The 18231-nt window shown below is 38.4% G+C and overlaps 1 protein-coding gene across 5 annotated transcripts in view; it reads right to left on the bottom strand.

The window, feature by feature from the left end:
• Positions 1–16858, bottom strand: part of LOC136676815 (adenylate cyclase type 2-like) — a 66056-nt gene extending 49198 nt beyond the window's left edge. For all 5 annotated transcript variants that reach the window (XM_066654050.1, XM_066654051.1, XM_066654053.1 and 2 more), the window contains exon 1: positions 16633–16858. The gene's annotated coding sequence lies outside the window, so the exon portion shown is untranslated. The remainder of the gene's footprint in view (positions 1–16632) is intronic.
• Between the last annotated feature and the right edge of the window lie 1373 nt (positions 16859–18231).

Raw genomic sequence — 18231 nt, 5'->3', positions numbered from 1 at the left:
ACAGATGATATATTTGGAACAAAACAAAAATGCCATGCGTTTGGCTGCATGACACATTTAGCATATTAAAAAATATTATACACAAACATGGTTACAAGGTTAACTTCTTGAATTCTTAAATTCTAAAGGGGGTCAATGACATGAACATCTAATCAATAGATTAAGCAATAAGTTACTGGCGTAGCTGTGTACCGCAGCCCTTAGAAAACTGAGTTACTGATTGCAGTCACAAAAGCAGAAGATGGAACCGGCCATTTTCTATGAGCAGACACTTGTATCAAGGCCAGCCTGAGTCTTCTACACAACCTAACCACACACCGTCCCATTTCCTTAGCAACCATGACTCATTTCCCTAACAACACTGCAGAGAGGCTACGGGAGAGAGAGTGAAAGAGTGAGAGAAAGAGAGAGCATGCACAAGCAACCAAAAGAACTTGATGCAAGAAAAAATAAATTAAATAGTGCAGATTCCATTCATAGCACAAATCGTGAAATAAAAATAGCAGTGAGTTATGCAACACATCTTCACAAAGCAGAAACACTATGATAATATTACAGTCATCAAGAAGAATGCTGTTTTATCTGTGTGTATATTCATAGTCTGTCTCTATGAGAAGAAAGAACAGAGCTAGGTCTGGGCAAACAAAAGAAACCATGCGAAGCAGGTCAAATACTTTTGAAGCCCATAAAGCAAATTTCTGCAGTTTTATGCACTTATTTTTTCTTGGCTGGAAAACAGAGGCCCCCTATATTGCTTTATCTGACTTTTAAAATGAGTCATCCCCCTTTTTTTCCCCCCTTTCATACATATCGGCTCTCAGCCTTTCATCACCACATGATTTCTTGGACAGAGAAACACATCACAGAATATGTGTAGAACACGTACACACACACGCACACACTCAGGGACAGAGGATTCAATTTAGATTTAACTGTGTGAGCTTAAGGACATTAAAGAAAAAAATTCTATTAAATTACCAACTTATCTAAGCCAAACCAATATAGTTTCCTGTAGAATCAAGGCACTAACACAAAATATAACAAATCTTGATTAATATAATCAGTGCAAAATAAAATAAATATATATATTTCTCCCTTTTGAAAGGGGCACATATCAAGATATAATCAGATGAGGCTACTGACAATCTACAGCACTGCAGGCACACTTAGATGATGTGTTATTGAAAAATCCATACATTATTCTATATGTCTTAAACCTGTGTAAACATGTGCAACATGCATATTCTAGTGTGTGTATACACGTTGGCTCGGGATGACTTTGATGAGGGCTTTTCACTGGGACTGTGGGAGGGGAGGGGCAAAGAGGAAATGAAACAATTAAATGAACACAGAAATGAAGAGCCTCTTCAAGCAGGACAGAGAGAGAGAGAGAGAGAGAGAGAGAGAGAGAGAGAGAGAGAGAGAGATAGACAAAGTAAGAGACAGAGACAGAGAGAGAGAGTAATAGATAATAAAGCCTGTACAATCCTGCTTTCTTAAAGAAGACGGGGCTAAATATCCGGAGCTGGTGGAGCATGCAGTCTAATTTTGGTGTATTCTCTGACAGCTTAAGCATCACATAATGGTATAAAGCTATGTCAATGGCCTTGATGTACCAAAGCCTCTGAGAAAAATCAGGCAAAGAATGTCAGACCATTAAGACAAATTCATAAACCCATTTTTGTTTTAAGCTCCTTATATAACCTGCCAGGTCTCTCTGATTCTCTCTTCTGTTCGGGAGTACAAACATGTTTTAACTCTGCTGGTCACAGCTTGTTTCAAGGTGAGGAGTGCATTCTCCCTGATGTTCAACACACACACACACACATGTGTAAACATGCCAGAGGATAACCCTCCACTGCCCATGCCTTCCACGTGCTTTTGTCCTGAATACTTTTTAAGCATTTTTAAGCACTCACAGACACACACACTCCTGCTTTGGGATGTAAATGATGAATGCTTATCCAACGTATGATACATTCTTTGACTAATAATATCAGCAAAAATGTTAAGTTGGCATGTCCAAGCCAATTTACTGTACTTAAATGTAATATCCAAACAACCATTCCTCTGTGAATAGATGGGTTTATCTTTCACAGTGAGGAACATTTCAAGTGTGAATACACTATAGGCAATGTGTACCTCTAGACTGGCCTATAAGAAAATTACATAAATATTTTAAAAGAGTGAGGGTCAGTCCTCATGAAGATTTGCAGCAATGTGCCATACACAAAAAAAATATGTATGCCTCTAACATGTCTATTATCATTTGAAAAAGTTGGATGGCGGAAACACATTGGGAACACGGAACGCAAGATACTAATAAACACCTTATCGACTTGGACTAAGTTTAAAACATATATTAAGAACAACAAACTTGGGAAAGTATTTTCTTCCACATGTGGTATCACTGACCCTGCATTCAAACAGTGGGAACACAGGGGGATATTATCTATAGGGGACCTATGGCTTGAAACTGGCCTCATGTCTTTTGAAGAGCTAAGACAAGACGTAAATATCCCTCAATGTGATTTTTTATCGATTATGTCAACTCAGTCATACCTCTTACTATAGTTTAGATAAATTTGAAAAATGTATAAGCTCTGATCGTAAACAAAAGCATTTTACTTCTAAAATGTTACAATATATTAAATAAAGAAACCACGCTGAATACTAGCTCTAGCAGAATTGGATGGGAAATGGACTTTGACATGGCGAATTTGGATGACAAGTGGGAGGAAATACTAGCTTGTGTTCACTGTAGCCTTAGCTCTAACCAGTTTGCAGAAAGGCAGCTTAAGATTATCCATAGATTATTAATCACCCTTGAGCAAATGAAAAAAGATGGACTCATCTAAGTCAGATCTATGTATTAAATGTCAAACAAATAGGGGCACATTTCTGCATTGCTTATGGACCTATCCGTATATCAAAAACGAATTTTGGAAACGAATGTGTTTGGAAATTAAACGCTCACTGCATATTTTAATATCACTTAATATAGTTCTAGTTTTGGGAGCGTCTGTTGGAGGATTCTCTTTTAATCAGGATTTATTGGTAATGGGCCTTCTTGCTGTTGCAAGAAAGTGCTTTATGGACTTCAACTATACAACCTAGTGTAACTCAGTGGTACAAAACAATATACAATATGCTCCCCCTCTAAAGATAAGCGTATTATATCAAACCTAAGACATTTTTTTAATGGAATGTTATGATTTGTCATTATTTAAGCGCTGTCTTTTTTTTATATGTATCCCTTTTCTTCTCTTTAATGCTGTTATGATAATGTTCAATAAAAGTCCAAATGTTTGTAGACATCCTTTACAAATTCAACTGGTATAAGGTGCACATATTATGGACACAGTCATTCAAATGAGCATGAACAGCTTTTATCACCGCTGCAGATACCCACATGTTCCACTGGGGTGTTCTCAAGCAGATGTGCATGAACTTAAGCTCACCATGTTCAATGTAACTTTTAGGTTGCCCCTGTGCTGTGGAACACTGAATCTGCACTCCCTTGTTGTAAAGCCGTCCCAGGCTATTTATAGCCTTGACTTTACAACTAAAGTTGGATGATCAGGTTTCCACAAAATGTTGGCTATACAGTGCATTTTGTCCAAGCTTGGCCGTGTGAAGGCAGTGTAAATTTGTGCACATTTATAGAAAAGAATAAGCTTTTCTGTGTTGAGCTACTCTAAACAAAAGAGAACTGTGTCCAAGATGAGAAAGCTGTCATCGCTTACGATGGCAATACAGATTATTACACATGGTGAAAGCTAATGGTGCTGGTGCTTTGGCCCCAGTTTATAATTCTGAAACAGAGACAGTAGTGAGTCATGTAAGAGGGGCATAACAGACCATAATTATAATTAGTTTGTGTGTGTGTGTGTGTCAGGGGGCTATGTCTAATAATGCTGGGCTGGAAAAGACAGCTGCATAACGACAGATATTGATATGTCATCACTGATGGATCCTGGCTCTCATCTCATGTTTATTAATTTGAGATTTTAATATATATTTACAACAGTAGCTTCCTGATAAATCAGCCTATGAAACATTACACCCATATTAATGGAACAGAGGATAATATAATGAGAGCGCTGGGAAACCTTATTCAGATGTGGATCGATAATGTGTCTGTCTGCTAACAAACCACACAGACCACCCAATTAAGAGATGACACATGACCAGAGAACAACTCTGGCTATTCCATAGCACTGATCTGTGCTCCTCTGGGAGCGATGCAACACTGCTGAATACTAGAGTGAAGAGTTCAGTGGGCCAGTTATGGACCAATGATCAATGGACAAGAAAAAAAAAAAGAATCTGTACAATCTTGCTTACATCACACTGCTCTGTTCTCATGCTGGGGCAAACAGCGCCTCATTCTCATTTCAAGAAACAGACACTTCAACCAGCCATTCTGAACAGGGCTGTTTAGACAAAGTGATAAGTTGCTATGGTTCTTGTAGCATTTTGACCAAAGCTTGTTGCATATGTTCAATTAAGACCCCAGGGAACTCTGCAACCCTTTAACATTATATATATTGCTGCTATTAAATGCACAATGTTAGATCTGACACTGTACTATTAACTTTTTGTTAATATAGCTGCAGTTTTGATATTTTATCTATAGATACTATATGGTTAATCATAAAACCATGATTTATTTAGACTGGGAAATTAGTGTTTTGATCTGAGCACATTTAACGTTCACAGTAAGTGTTGCAGCGCTATGTTTAAAAAACACCGGGGGAAACTAAATGTGCATTAAGATTCACTGACTGAGACTGAGCAAGCAATCTACACAAATGTGCAAGTCCCCCCACACAGATTTATTGGCTCAGCTGCTTTTAGGTAAACCCAATGAGGACGCCAACAGATGAAAAATCACAAAATAAAATCATTGGAAGTGAAATGGGAAATTCTGGAGCAGCTGACTATGACCTGAAGCTCACAATGCTATCTGCCAAGTGTCAGCTAGAACAGAAAAAAGCCTTAAATGGGGTTTGGACCAGTGGAACTGTGTTCTCCAAAGTTATGAAGGACCAATCCTTTGGAGAATGCGTTTGTACTAACTGGGGGCACCAGTCCTTCACAGGGCAACACAGAGACACACATTCACACCTACGGACACTTTTGAGTCGCCAATCCACCTACCAACGTGTGTTTTTGGACTGTGGAAGGAAACCGGAGCACCCGGAGGAAACCCAAGTAGACACAGGGAGAACACACCAACTCCTCACAGACAGTCACCCAGAGTGGGAATCGAACCCACAAGCTCCAAGCCCCTGGAGCTGTGTGACTGCGACACTACCTGCTGCACCATCGTGCCGCCTTCTCATTAATATTTGTAAGGTTAAATAAAAAATCTAATCCTCACAGTAATGTTGCAATACATACTGCAAAGCTTTCTCAAAAGAGTAGAGAGCCATTTTATAATTTACAGATATACTTTGGGTGTCTACAACGTTTGGCCAAATAGTGTCTCCTGTAAGTTTTCTGTCCAACATGTTTAGATTTACAATGGGCCATTTCTAGAATTTTGACTTCCTCTTCAACCTAGTGTCTCCTTGTGACTCCTTTTAAAAGGGGTTATTTCTCATCTTTACACAAGTAAGCTTTCAAAAGGAAGACAAGGGCTGTCTTCAGTAAAGTGTCCCCCCCCCCCTCACATTCACAATTAGTCCTCATTATACTGAACTGATGTTTTTTTTTTTTAAATGTATCACACAATAGTGTGAAGAACTGCCAACTATGCAGACAGGAGTGGAGCCTAAAAACATCCTCGATTAAAAGCATTGTTACTTAATGCAATATTGACTAAACAGATGTAATCACAACTGATTTAAAATTTTATGTTAGAAATATAAAAACGACATAAAAGAACTTGAATGGAATGTCTTTGTACAACCAGAATCATCATCAGCATATGACTCAATAAGGTAACAATAAGGTTAATGCTCTAAAGTGAGAATTGTCAGCAACATCAAAGCTCTCATGTTCTGAACCACTAGGATAAAATGAAATTCAGCTCAGTTAATGACTTATGGCCCCTTAAGGCAATAGCATATTGCCAAAAGGGTCACCAACACCCAAAAGCTATAAAATATATAATGTGCAGATTTAATACATGTATTAATGCAATAATGGTGTTTATAAAACTAAATGCAATCTCTTGCTGCAAAATTGTTTTATCAAGTCACAATTCAGTAGCCAAAGCAATTACTCAAAATTATTTAAAGAAAAGAGAAAGTATTCCTGCATGTACAGTGCTACAGAGATTTGTTTTTATTTCTTTAGCTTTGATTTAGCACTTTCATTACCACTCAAAATTGTTTAATTTCCAAAACAATTAACACACCATTAAAAAACACTATACAGGAGTTTATAGAACAACTGTCGTTTTGCTCTACATTCTGGAACTTCAAAACGCTCAGCTGCACAATATCCAGATGTTAAATATGACGACAGGTCAAGCCATGCCACACATCTAAAATAGCCCAGGACATCTAACAATAGGAAGCAGAATGCAAGGTGGCCACAACTACAAAGGCTGAGCTGTTGAGAGGTGGCAAAACCAACCTTTTGATTGGCTGTTGGAAATCTTTTGTTTTAGCAGCAATCTAGATGCACTTAATTAACTGTCTAATAACTTGACACATGTCCTTTCTTCCACTACGTGTAATGCTTATGCTGCATGTGTGGAATGTTAAGAGAACAATAGCCTTCACAGGACACAATGCCTAGAAGCCTGCCCTTTGTTTATTTCATAAGTGGGGATGGGTGGGCAGGTAATCAAGTACTCAGAGACTGATCTAAGAAACACAAACATGGCCCCTTTCCAAGTAATACATTACACATACGTTAGTTTTCCACATTCAGCTATACAATAAGAAAAGGAAAGATATTAAAAATAAATATTGCGCAACTGGTAGTGGGTTCGAGAGCTGCTCTGGGTGAGTTTGGTGTGTTCTCCCTGTGTCCACATGGGTTTTCTCTGGGTGCTCCAGTTTCCTCCTACAGTCGTGTGGGTCGCCCTGCGAAAGACTGGCACCCCCTCCAGGGTGTGTTCCCACTTTGCGCCCAGTGATTCTGGGTGGGCTCTGGACACGCCATGATCCTGAACTGGATAAGCAGTTAGACAGTGAAAGAATGAATATTTTTACTTTGACTAATAACATCTGAATTACTGCAGATTAACTGTTAGCAAAATCATAAAACTATGAAGAAAATGTATTTATCCCAGGAACACTTGAGACAGCTGCTGTGATCAAATTATCACATTTCAAAAGAAATAAAGATACAGTGGAACCTCTACTAACGAACGTCTATACTAACGAACTTTCCAAGATATGAACCGGGCATTTGAATATTTTTTACCTCCACCAACGAACCATTCTAGTTTCAAGAAACAGACACTTTAACCAGCCAACGAACCCGAGCCTCCGCCGAGCCAACGGCTGGAAATGGCCACTGACCAAAATAGGCGAGTCTCCCAGTGTGCCCAGACTTGAGTTAGCGTTTAAGATTAGCAAATTGTAGTTTTTGCAATTTAGCATTAGTGTAAATAGCAGACATCCAAATTCGTGTTAAGTATATACGCTTCGTCTCCCCACATTCACCCGCCTACTCTCCGTTATTCCACCCACCCCCCATCTCCCGTCATACAGCCAGTGCCTGTGTTACTCCTCCAGCCAGTCGTCACGTCTTCGATATGTAACAACTTAAAACTTTATTTCTTTTTTATTACTGTTACCACTGTATTTCTTTTTATTTTTAGTAACGCTACATGTATTTTTTTACTAATTTGAAGATTTTGTAAACATATATCAGTGCAAAAAGGGTGACTTTCTGGGTGGGGCTGGAACGCATTAATTGCTTTTCCATTATTTTAAATGAGGAAAATTGACTCGAGAAACAAACTTTTCTACTTACGAAACGGGTCACGGAATGGATCAAGTTCGTAAGTAGAGGTTCCACTGTATATAATTTCATTGAAGAACATGCCTTATTTTAACAATTAAAATAGACAAGTATAGTGTTTCAAATTTGTTGTTGTAAAAACCTAAATTTGGAATTCCTACAATGATTTTGAACTTCTGCAAACTTTCCTAAAGGTGTAAACATGTGTACAAACTGCGATTGTATGGTGTTAATTCAAACGTACAATGTTACCAACCTTTAATACAGACATATAGACAACACACAGTTGTTGTTTCTCTTTAAGAAATTATTTGCCACCAGAATACAACAGAAATGTGTAAGCCATAAAGATGGATTCACAGATCCACAGGGTCCATTAGTGACAGAGCTGGCCTTAAATCAGTCACCTCTTTTCTCACCTATTCAGTTATATATTTTGTACTATTTACACACTTATACTAGAACACTAGTCATTTCTAGTCAGCATGTGTATGTGTATAATGGTAGTATCATGATGTTGATCATTGCATTACAGTTACAGCCCAGCAGTAATGTAGTCACACATGCAAAACCACAGTTTGGAGGTCTCTTACAGATGCATGGTTATAGTCATGGGCTTAAGATTTAAACTTAAGGAGACTCAGCCTCACACACCCCACATGATATGGTATCACAGTCACATGGAATGGTAAGGTACAGAAGAGTTGGATTATGAAATGAGGTGGCAACGTGTGTCAGCCTGTTATTACGGGCTCAAGAAAATAGACACATGCAGATTCATCATATTTAAAATCTTCAGTTATAACCTGTGAAATCTGTACTATATTTTAAGGAGCCGCCATGTTAAACTGTCAAAAACTATTCTGAATATATCATATATATTAAAAATACCTTTAAAACACTGACTACACAACAACATAATAGCGAAACACCACACTGATGTAAGCCTCCTTGATTTGATAAATATAAATATAATTTCCAGAAATATTTTATGTAATTGTGCCTACATTCATTTTTTTTTCAGTTCACATGCATACAGGACTTGATACTCCTTATTAAGTTTATATATTTATGTACAATGTTAAATAAAACAAACATCCACCCTGACCGTATGTCGACATGTCTGCCCTTCTCTCTATGACATCAAGGTTTCTTTTTGCTCTGTTTAAGGTAAAATGTCCATACAAACAGACTGCCATGTCACACAAGCGTGGGAAAGTCAAGCAGACCAAAGCAGAGCTTCTGCAACAGTGGCTTCTCACACAGAGCGTCTAAACCCAAACAGTGGAGCAGGTGTGAGAAACTGAAGACATCAATGATAGCCGGAAGGTACTCCCTCAAAGTAAAATTCATTCCATTTGACACTGTGTGTGTGTGTGGAAACATCCCACAAGGGGGAAGGAAGTGTTTAACAAGGGAGAGTCAGGTTACAAGAGACAAAATTCCTCCACTAAGACCAAAGATTCAAAACCACCATCAACCTACACCCACAACACCTAAAGTCATGGGAAAAAAACAAAGTAGCCTTCTTCAATTTACACAAACACATGTAACTTTAGATTACAATGTGAACCAAATACATTTTAATATGTCACCATGTTTCAGGTGTCAAATGGGAAGACATAAGCCCATTCTCTAATTCAGCAACGTACAGAAACAATATGAAATAAAGGTTTCCTTAGAGCTTATCAGGCTCTGGAGAAATTCTGGCCCATTCCTCTTTAAAACATTGCTTCAGTTCATTGATGTTTGAGAGTATTCCTATATGCACAGCCCTGGACTTTGTCTTTTTTGATTGTTTTTTTCCCCCTCAGCTATCCAGATGTCAATTCGCTTGTGTTTTGGAATGATTGCCCTGGTGCATGACCCAGTGTCTGCCCAACTTAAGCTGCTAGACAGATGGCTTCACATTTGTCACAAGACTATTGTGGCATAGAGTACACCGTTGTCTCAAAGAAAAGTTTCCCCCAATTCCTGCAGCTGCAAAACAAGCCTAAATCATTCAATCAACCTCCATCTCCATTCTTGACAGATGGTTTGGTGTGTGCATGGTGTTTGCCACATTCAATGCTGTACATGATGATCAGATATCTCCAGCTTGTTCTCATTAGTCTAATGCATTTTATTCCAAAACCTTTGTGGTTTGTTCAGATGCAGTTTTTTCAAACCATGCCGTTGCCAGGTATCAAGTCATGCTGCCATATTGCTGTTTATTTAGTCTTTTTCTTAATGTGCTGTCATAACCATGCACAGTTAATATGCTTATAATTGCAAATCATAGTATGTAGCTCTTGGGTTTTTCTTCACATCTTTGAGCATTTAATGGTCTGATCTTGGGCTTAATTTGCTAGGACACCCACCTTGGTAAAACTGGCAACAGTCCTAAGACAATCTGTCCCTTCCCAGACAGATGAGCAGCAAAATTTGCTTCTCTGAGTCATGGCTGATGGCCTTACTTCTTGGAATAATATGGATACACACCTGAGCACCCAACTGCCAAATGTTCGGACTTCTCCATGATTAGTAAGAGCTGCCTCTTAGTTTCTTAAAGAGGACATATTATACCCCTTTTTTAAACAAGTTAGAATAGGTCTATGGGCTATAGAAAACATGTTCATGAAGTCCTTTGCACAAAATCTCTCTCACATAAAGAGATCTCACCAGCTGTATTCTTGCCAGTTTCAGTCCCTTTCAGAATGAGCCATTTAAGGGCTCTGTCACTTTTATGCAAATACGCTGTAGTTGGCCACCCCCCACTCATCCCTTGAGAGGTGGTGACAGGGTGGTCCTATGCAAATTTCCTTATAAGGGAGCCATCCAAATGACTCGTAGAAGCATATGATTCCTGTCACCAAAAATCTTGGTTTTTTTTGGTCTTAAGAGTGTTTATAGGAGCAGTAGAAACTCAAGTGGAAATACAAAAGCACACAAAAAGTGAGGGTTTTTTTTATAATGTGTCCCCTTTAATGGTTATGAAAGTAGGAAATGTGTACTTATTTTCCCCACCCGTTTACTGAATGTTACCTTACTTTCTTGTGAACCACACACTTGTTATTTAGGCCCTGATAATTACATAAAAACACACAGAATTGAAGAAATACTGTCGTTTTACTATGACTGCACAAATATATATTGTGCATTCTGTATCAAGGATTCATTAATGCAAAACGTCTGAGTCTTTGATCATCATCTACAGTATTCATTTATTTTTAAATACCTTTCATTTAAGCATGTCGAATTCACTGGGGTTAAAACACTGGTTCTCAAACTTCAGACGAATGGGAATTTCCTTGCCCCACCTGTCAAATATCACCCCAAAAATGATAATAACATACACATACAATTTTCTAATTTACTGAAGTACCATCTATCTCTAAATTAGTAGCTTAACATTATAACACCAGATACAACATTAACATCAATGTTCAAAAATACAGAAAATTGGCCACTAATTAAATTGTGCTTCAGTTTCTCACAAAAATAAGCAAAGGCAGGTGCAGGGCACAGGAGTGAGGCTGATATTGATGGGGAACATTTGTTGAGTCAAAGCCCACCACACCCAAAATATTAGATTCCTGTGGATAAGGCAGTAAAATATTTAATTTATTATGATGTGGAACAGCATTTGATTAACATTAATGTTAGAGAGTGAAGCTGTGTCCCAAACAACACATTATGGAACTTTACATAACACACACACACACCACTTAAAATCCACTTACTTGTGTCACTTAAACTGATATAATATCACTGTGCTATTAATTGGCAGCATGGCATAGGCAAATAATTACATCTATGAAATTGCTTATGTGGTATTGATCTCCAATTGGCCAGGTATGTATGCTACCTTTAAATAAGTCAATTACTATTACAATTTACTGGGAATGTATCAATATTAGAATTTTGGGCAAATTCAGACATCTGATATCCTTATCTACTGATGCCGATGCAAACAAATATATTTATGCACTTTAGATATTGAGACTACATATACCTGGAATAAGAATGTGTTCTTCCAAAATACAATAAGCACAATAAAATATCAATTTAAATATAATACTAGACAAATCTAAACAATTATCTTCAGATAATGATGCGATTCCGATATCACTGATCATTACGCCTACCATTTACATCATGATACACCAGAATTCAATTGAGCTGAGATATGAATAAAGGGCACAAATGGTTCTTTAAAAGATATGGATTTTACCATTCCTGAGCTGGTTAAGGTACAGGCAATGTGTGTGTGTGTGTATGTGTGTGTGTGTGTGTGTGTGGAAGCCTTTGAAGAGGGGCAGCTCTATTATTAGGCAGCAAATATGCTGACACATGTTTCTACCTCAGCCAAATTCAGCTCTTTGTACAGAAAGACAGATTTACAATCCTACACAGCTATGTCCTAACAAAGTAGCCTTAGGAAGAAGTTTAACTGTTTTCACACCTGGTCCGGCAAACTCCATGTTGAAAGCGCTGTACAATCTGCTTCTAATACAAAAGAAAAGCTTGTAGATACTTTAATACTTTAAGGGGAACCCATCGTGGACATCATGGGTGTTCAAAAGTCCATGTGCACCTTTTATACACACACTTGTTTTAGAAATGAATAAACGAATGACATGGGATTCACTGGGGCAGCTACACATAACCATATGTTCACCATCCCCATGCCACCTAGTCAGAGGCATATAAACCTCTCCACATAGAAGGGAAGCAGAGGATGTGCACAGAAAAAGGGAACAAACTCCCATAAATACCTCTGATTTCAGAAGTAACTGATTGAGCAGATTTCCACAAAATTTCGTGCCATAGTGGAAGCCTCCTCTGAAGCTCCACACTGCTCTCATCCTGGACCGGTCATATAAAACTAATCCTTGTGTACAGCAAGTCTGGCCACAGATCAGTGTACAAATGTCGTTTCTAGCAACAGACCGCTCTCTGTCTGGACCCATAGCACTGTGAAATCAATCAACTCACTGATGTAATGAAACTACACGGCACGTTTGCCGGCTTGTGTTTTGTGTCTCAACACCAGCATCCTGGCTGTTGCTCTAAAACAGAAAATAAAGCAACCAACAAAACTATATGCAGGTACAACATAAACCCCCACCCCCACATACACCCACACCATTTTACTGTATACAGTACTGTGTATTTGCAGGACGAGTGAAAACACAAAGGAGGAAAAGCACAGATATGAAAATTGTGACCACCATCTTGCTCTCATTTACTTTACAGAGTGGCTCTTATTTTCAACACTCAAACTGAATCTATCACTTGGCTGTCGGTCTTTAACACCTGTTCATGTGCCTCCTTGTCCTTTCCAAGAAGCTATGAGTAATCTCCACTAGATTATAGTTAAAAAAACAAATAATACAAAAAAAGTAAACAAAAATTACTTTGCAATAATTAATCAAAGTCTATCAAACCTATTAATACACTCTAAAATTCTCTTGCTTATATAATTTTGGTGCCTGTGTTTCTGCCAGGTCAGAAATTGAGAGTGAGAGTCTTTGACCCCCTAAGGCCTCAAACCCCTTGAGGCAGAGGCTTTCCCTTCTAAATGAAAAACAAACATGAATTTATGAAACAATATGCTCTATTCAACTTTAGATGTCAACAGAAGTCCTTATCTAGCAGAGTCAGAGCAAAACTTGAAATGGAGCAGTACAAAAGCATTTCTACATAATTAATGGATACAATTTACCAGCATTGAAACTTACTGTCATGTATGTCTTTGTCCCCTCTGAAGTAAAACTAACTGCATTTTTTTATTCCTGGCAGCAGATCTAGATACCCAAGATATGGCCTTCAGGCGGCAACTTTCTTATCGCCCTGCCAAACGTTCCCTTCTTGTGTTGTAACGACATGCATTGTGCTAGGGAATGTTAAGCAGCAAACCTGTTCCAATTTTCGGTGCATGAGCGCCATATCCAACAGCTCTGTCTGTGCTGACAGATCCACCATAAACACACACTGGGAATTCTGTTCCACTCTAACTACTCTCCACACAAACAACCACCTAAACAGTCAACCAAAATTAATCATCCTGACCACATTTTTTCCTGCAGCCTAGTTACTTCAGCGGCATGAAGCGGGGGTAATTACAGAAGTCTAAAACCACAATGGATTGGACAACAGATGCCTCTTCAAAGACCTCATCAAACCATAGTGCCATGGGCTACATTAAAACTTAACTGAATTCCCACAGGGGGTATTTGCATCAAAACGTATATTTTCATTGATTCTTGATAACTGTCTGCTCTGTTTAGCTGGTTTCATGTGATGGTTTCTGTTAGAGCAGATGTGCTTTGATGCTAGAATACTTCATTGGAAATGCCCCTTAAGGCGGTTATATACTTTATGTCCAAAAGTGTGCAGACGCCTCTTATTACCAGAGTGTTTATCTAATTTTAGGCAGGACCTTTGTGGACACACGCTCAATTATCCATACACAGCTTCTAAAATCTCCATAGTAAAGTATGAAACAAAATTGGATTCCCTGAAGCAGCTGCATGTTAGAATAAAGACACATCTAAATGCCCAGTGTTTGATAAATGGGGTATGAAGCCTGTAAATCTCAGGCATGTATTTGCTCGGTTTGGTGAGGAGTATCATAATTTGTGTCAGAGGAGCATTCACTGAGACTCAGTTTGCTTGGTGTGTACCGCAGAAGATAAGGCGGCCTCTTCTCAGATTCCCCTAGCCTGCATACTCACTAAAATACCCATTTCCTGTGTTGAAGCTAACAAGGGAAATATTCGTTTAGACAGAAGTCAGACCACAGTTATTGGCACCAGCGAGATCATAGCTTGCCTTGGCTTGGTGATACATGGAGAACTGCTACAATCTGAGCTTTTCCAAGAGACGCAGCTGGTAACCAAACAAGTGTGATACTACAAGCATCTGATAGAAATGCTGAGATCTCTATGAGTAAAGTACTTGAGCAATAGCAAGGTATTTATGAACGGGACCTCTGAATTTTTCCATTCTTTTAGTGGTTTGTCTGGTATCAGTTTAAATCTTTTACAACAGACTATAACTGAAAATTAAAACTAGGTATCGAAAAATGCAAGTGGTGGCCAATGTGCCAATAAATTTTATTGTGATAATTAAAACACACTATGCCACAGCACGCTTTAATGAGCATATTATGGATGTAGTCAGTAGACCACTGACCAGTTCAAACTGCTTTTTGAATATTACTACTGTACAGTGTCATTCAGAACATAATGACGACCATTTTCACACACTTAAACTTATCTTTTGAACCTCAGGATATGAACATTTAAATTCAGCTGTGCAACAGTTAGCATGCTGTAGGCTGATGGAGAAGGCTGATGATTAGTAAAATTAAAAATGAGACATCACTGTGCACATAATGTATAATGAATATGTTCAGAAATATCGAGCTGGTGTATTAGTGTATGTTGTGCTGTTCTCTTCTAGGCACTGTGTTTTGTTGTCTCATTGTGGGTCTATTGCTCACCTGGACTGCATCGGCTTCATAGATTATAAAGCAAGTTCAGCAGCCCTGAAGTTTCTACTTATACTGCTTTTTAATTTAAACACACTACAGAACCAAATAAAACAATGATCATTTACAAAAACAAAAATTATTGTTTAATTCTGAAGGACATATATATAACAAAATGGTTGTTACAGTGTCCATGTAATGTATTTTAAACATGAGAACATCATGAGATAAATAAGAAGACAATGCCCTGGCTGAGTGTTTTCACTTTGAAAATGTGTCTTTGAAAACGGGCGAATTCAGAAATTCAAAATTTCATACATCATAAACCTAAGGAACCGATTCTATTTGCGGAAAGGTCCTTTGAGCTGCATGCGATCAGCAAAGAACTAATTTGAGACAAGAGACAGAGATTCATTGCATATTCCTAGATGTATGTGTACTTAATGAAGCTGAATGCATGTAGTACATCTAGGCCACTTTATATGTCTTTTTTATTTGACAGCAATAAGTATTTAGGGGTGTAATCAGTGACTGAAGGCTGAAATATGTCTTGTGTGAAGCTCAGCCTCTGGCTAAAAATAAGGAAATAAATAAATAATGCAATATGCAGAAAATTATAAAGAAATGCAACATTTAACACACTGTTCTCTTTCAGCGCATATGGAAACAACGTTATACAATCAGCCTGTTCTTTTAAACTGAATGTTTTTGTGAATTGAATGGATCCCAAATGTATTTACAGGTTCCTACGAATTGACAAGTAATTCAGCTCTATTTATTCATCTATTACGTATAAGGTGTACTTTATGGTGAAAGGGACATACGCAGCTGAGGCGACCAATCACAACAAAAGTCATTTGCATATCATTTTTAAAAGTTACAGTAACAAAGATAGCCTTGTTTCATTTTGAGAGTAAAAAATGACACGTAAGCTACTAGCTTAAATGTTTTAGGGCACATAAAAACGCTCAAACCTTGTGAAAGAGTGTGAGGTGTGGGTTCTTTAATAAGACTGAAGAGGGGTTGTTAACTTGAAGCAAAACTAAAAAGGCTCAGACGAAAAGGGAACTACACAGTTTCATCACTATTTTGAGGGGAAGCTGAAATTAACTTTAAAAAAACACAGACAAAAACAACGCAGGGAATGATTAACGACGTTTACTGGAAAGGTCTACACTAAGACAACATCTCTCTCTCTGATAGTAAGAGAATGTGAGTAAACCCACCTGAACACCCGAGCAGCATACGAACGTATTCTTCTTCTAAATCTTCTTCAGTCTCTCTCTTTCTCTCTCAAATTCCTTCAGTCTGGCCACATTCTTCTCACAAACAGCGCAGTAAAGCTCCTTCTCACACACTGGCTGTGTTTTACTCACTGAAAGACACACACTTTCCTTCGACGAGCGGTAAACCTTCAGTTCGGCTCCACTCACGTAAACTAAACTGACCGTGTGCAGCATCCGCGCGCGCTCCCGCGAACCCGCGCTCTGAGGCGCTCTCACGTCACCAACACCTCTCAGCTAATGACTGAAGGCGTCCACACAAACTATTATGTGCACCAATTCAGTTATAGCATCCTGATATATTTTACGATTTGTGTAACTGTGGATTTGGTATTTGTCTGGTTTAACAACGTGTAATAAAAAAAGACACTTGCTATAACCATGAGGGCTGTCGTAAACCACACAGAGTTTGTTTGTTTCTTTGTTTTTCTTTTCACTATTCATTGTCTAGATATTAATGAAGAGGGTTTGGGACTAGAAAGTCACTGGTTTGATTACCTCAACTGTCACGAAGTTGTGTGGCGGGGTTGGGGCATGAAGGGACAATCTCAGATAGCAAAGAATATTTGGCCTAAATCTGGCTCCTCTTAGTTCTCTTATGACCCACATTTGGCCTGGAATAATGGTGTTGATTTAGCGTGACTCTAGCTGCCTCACCTCAGCCACAACTCTGTCTTAAATGGGGCACATTTTAACATTTGGTCCACATTTGGCCCACATTTACCATAAAGCCAATCCCAGATAGCAAAGAATATTTGGCCTAAATGTAGCACCTCTGTAGTTCTCTTATGACCCACATTTGGCCTGGAATAATGGTGTTGATTTAGCGTGACTCTAGCTGCCTCACCTCAGCCACAACTTATATGGGGCATATTTTAACATTTGGTCCACATTTGGCCCACATGTACCATATCATCAAGCCCAGCTTATACCATCTGGTAACCCCACAAAACATGTCTGTAACGTTACTGAGTTGTAAGTGCCAAAAGTGAGACAGATTTGGCCCAAATGTGCTTCTATCTGGGAACCTCCCTTAACATGTTCTTGAGCAAGACACCTAACCTCTCACTGCACCTTGAGTGCCAAGTTGGTTGCCCACCACTCCGGATGTGTGTGGTTACTGCACCGGTGCATGTATGTTTGTTTTTACTGCCATGGATGGTTTAAATGTGGAGGCAGAATTTTGTTGTACGTTGTACAATGACAATAAAAACAGTCAAATTCTCTACTCCTATCTGTAAAATAAGCATTCTTATGTTCACATTTGTCTACATTCAGTCTCATTTGTTACATTTCATTCATATTTAATAATAAATTTCATTGGTTCACTCTTGCTTTACTTAGAGCTTTAGTCTTTTATAACAATCTAACAAATTTATCCTTATAACTCTAAATGCTTGATGGAGGCCTAGTAATGTTATGATGTTTTTTTGTAAGGTATAATTCTAGTTGAGTCATTATGGATTAGGTTATCGATCTATGCAAATTATCGAACTCTCTAGTAAAAGCATGTAAATTAAGCTCTATATCTGTTTGAAACAA

Source organism: Hoplias malabaricus, chromosome X2, assembly GCF_029633855.1.
Source record: "Hoplias malabaricus isolate fHopMal1 chromosome X2, fHopMal1.hap1, whole genome shotgun sequence".
In the NCBI taxonomy this organism is placed as follows: domain Eukaryota; kingdom Metazoa; phylum Chordata; class Actinopteri; order Characiformes; family Erythrinidae; genus Hoplias; species Hoplias malabaricus.
The sequence above is the reverse complement of the archived record's forward strand: the minus strand, read 5'-3'. Positions and strand labels throughout refer to the sequence as shown.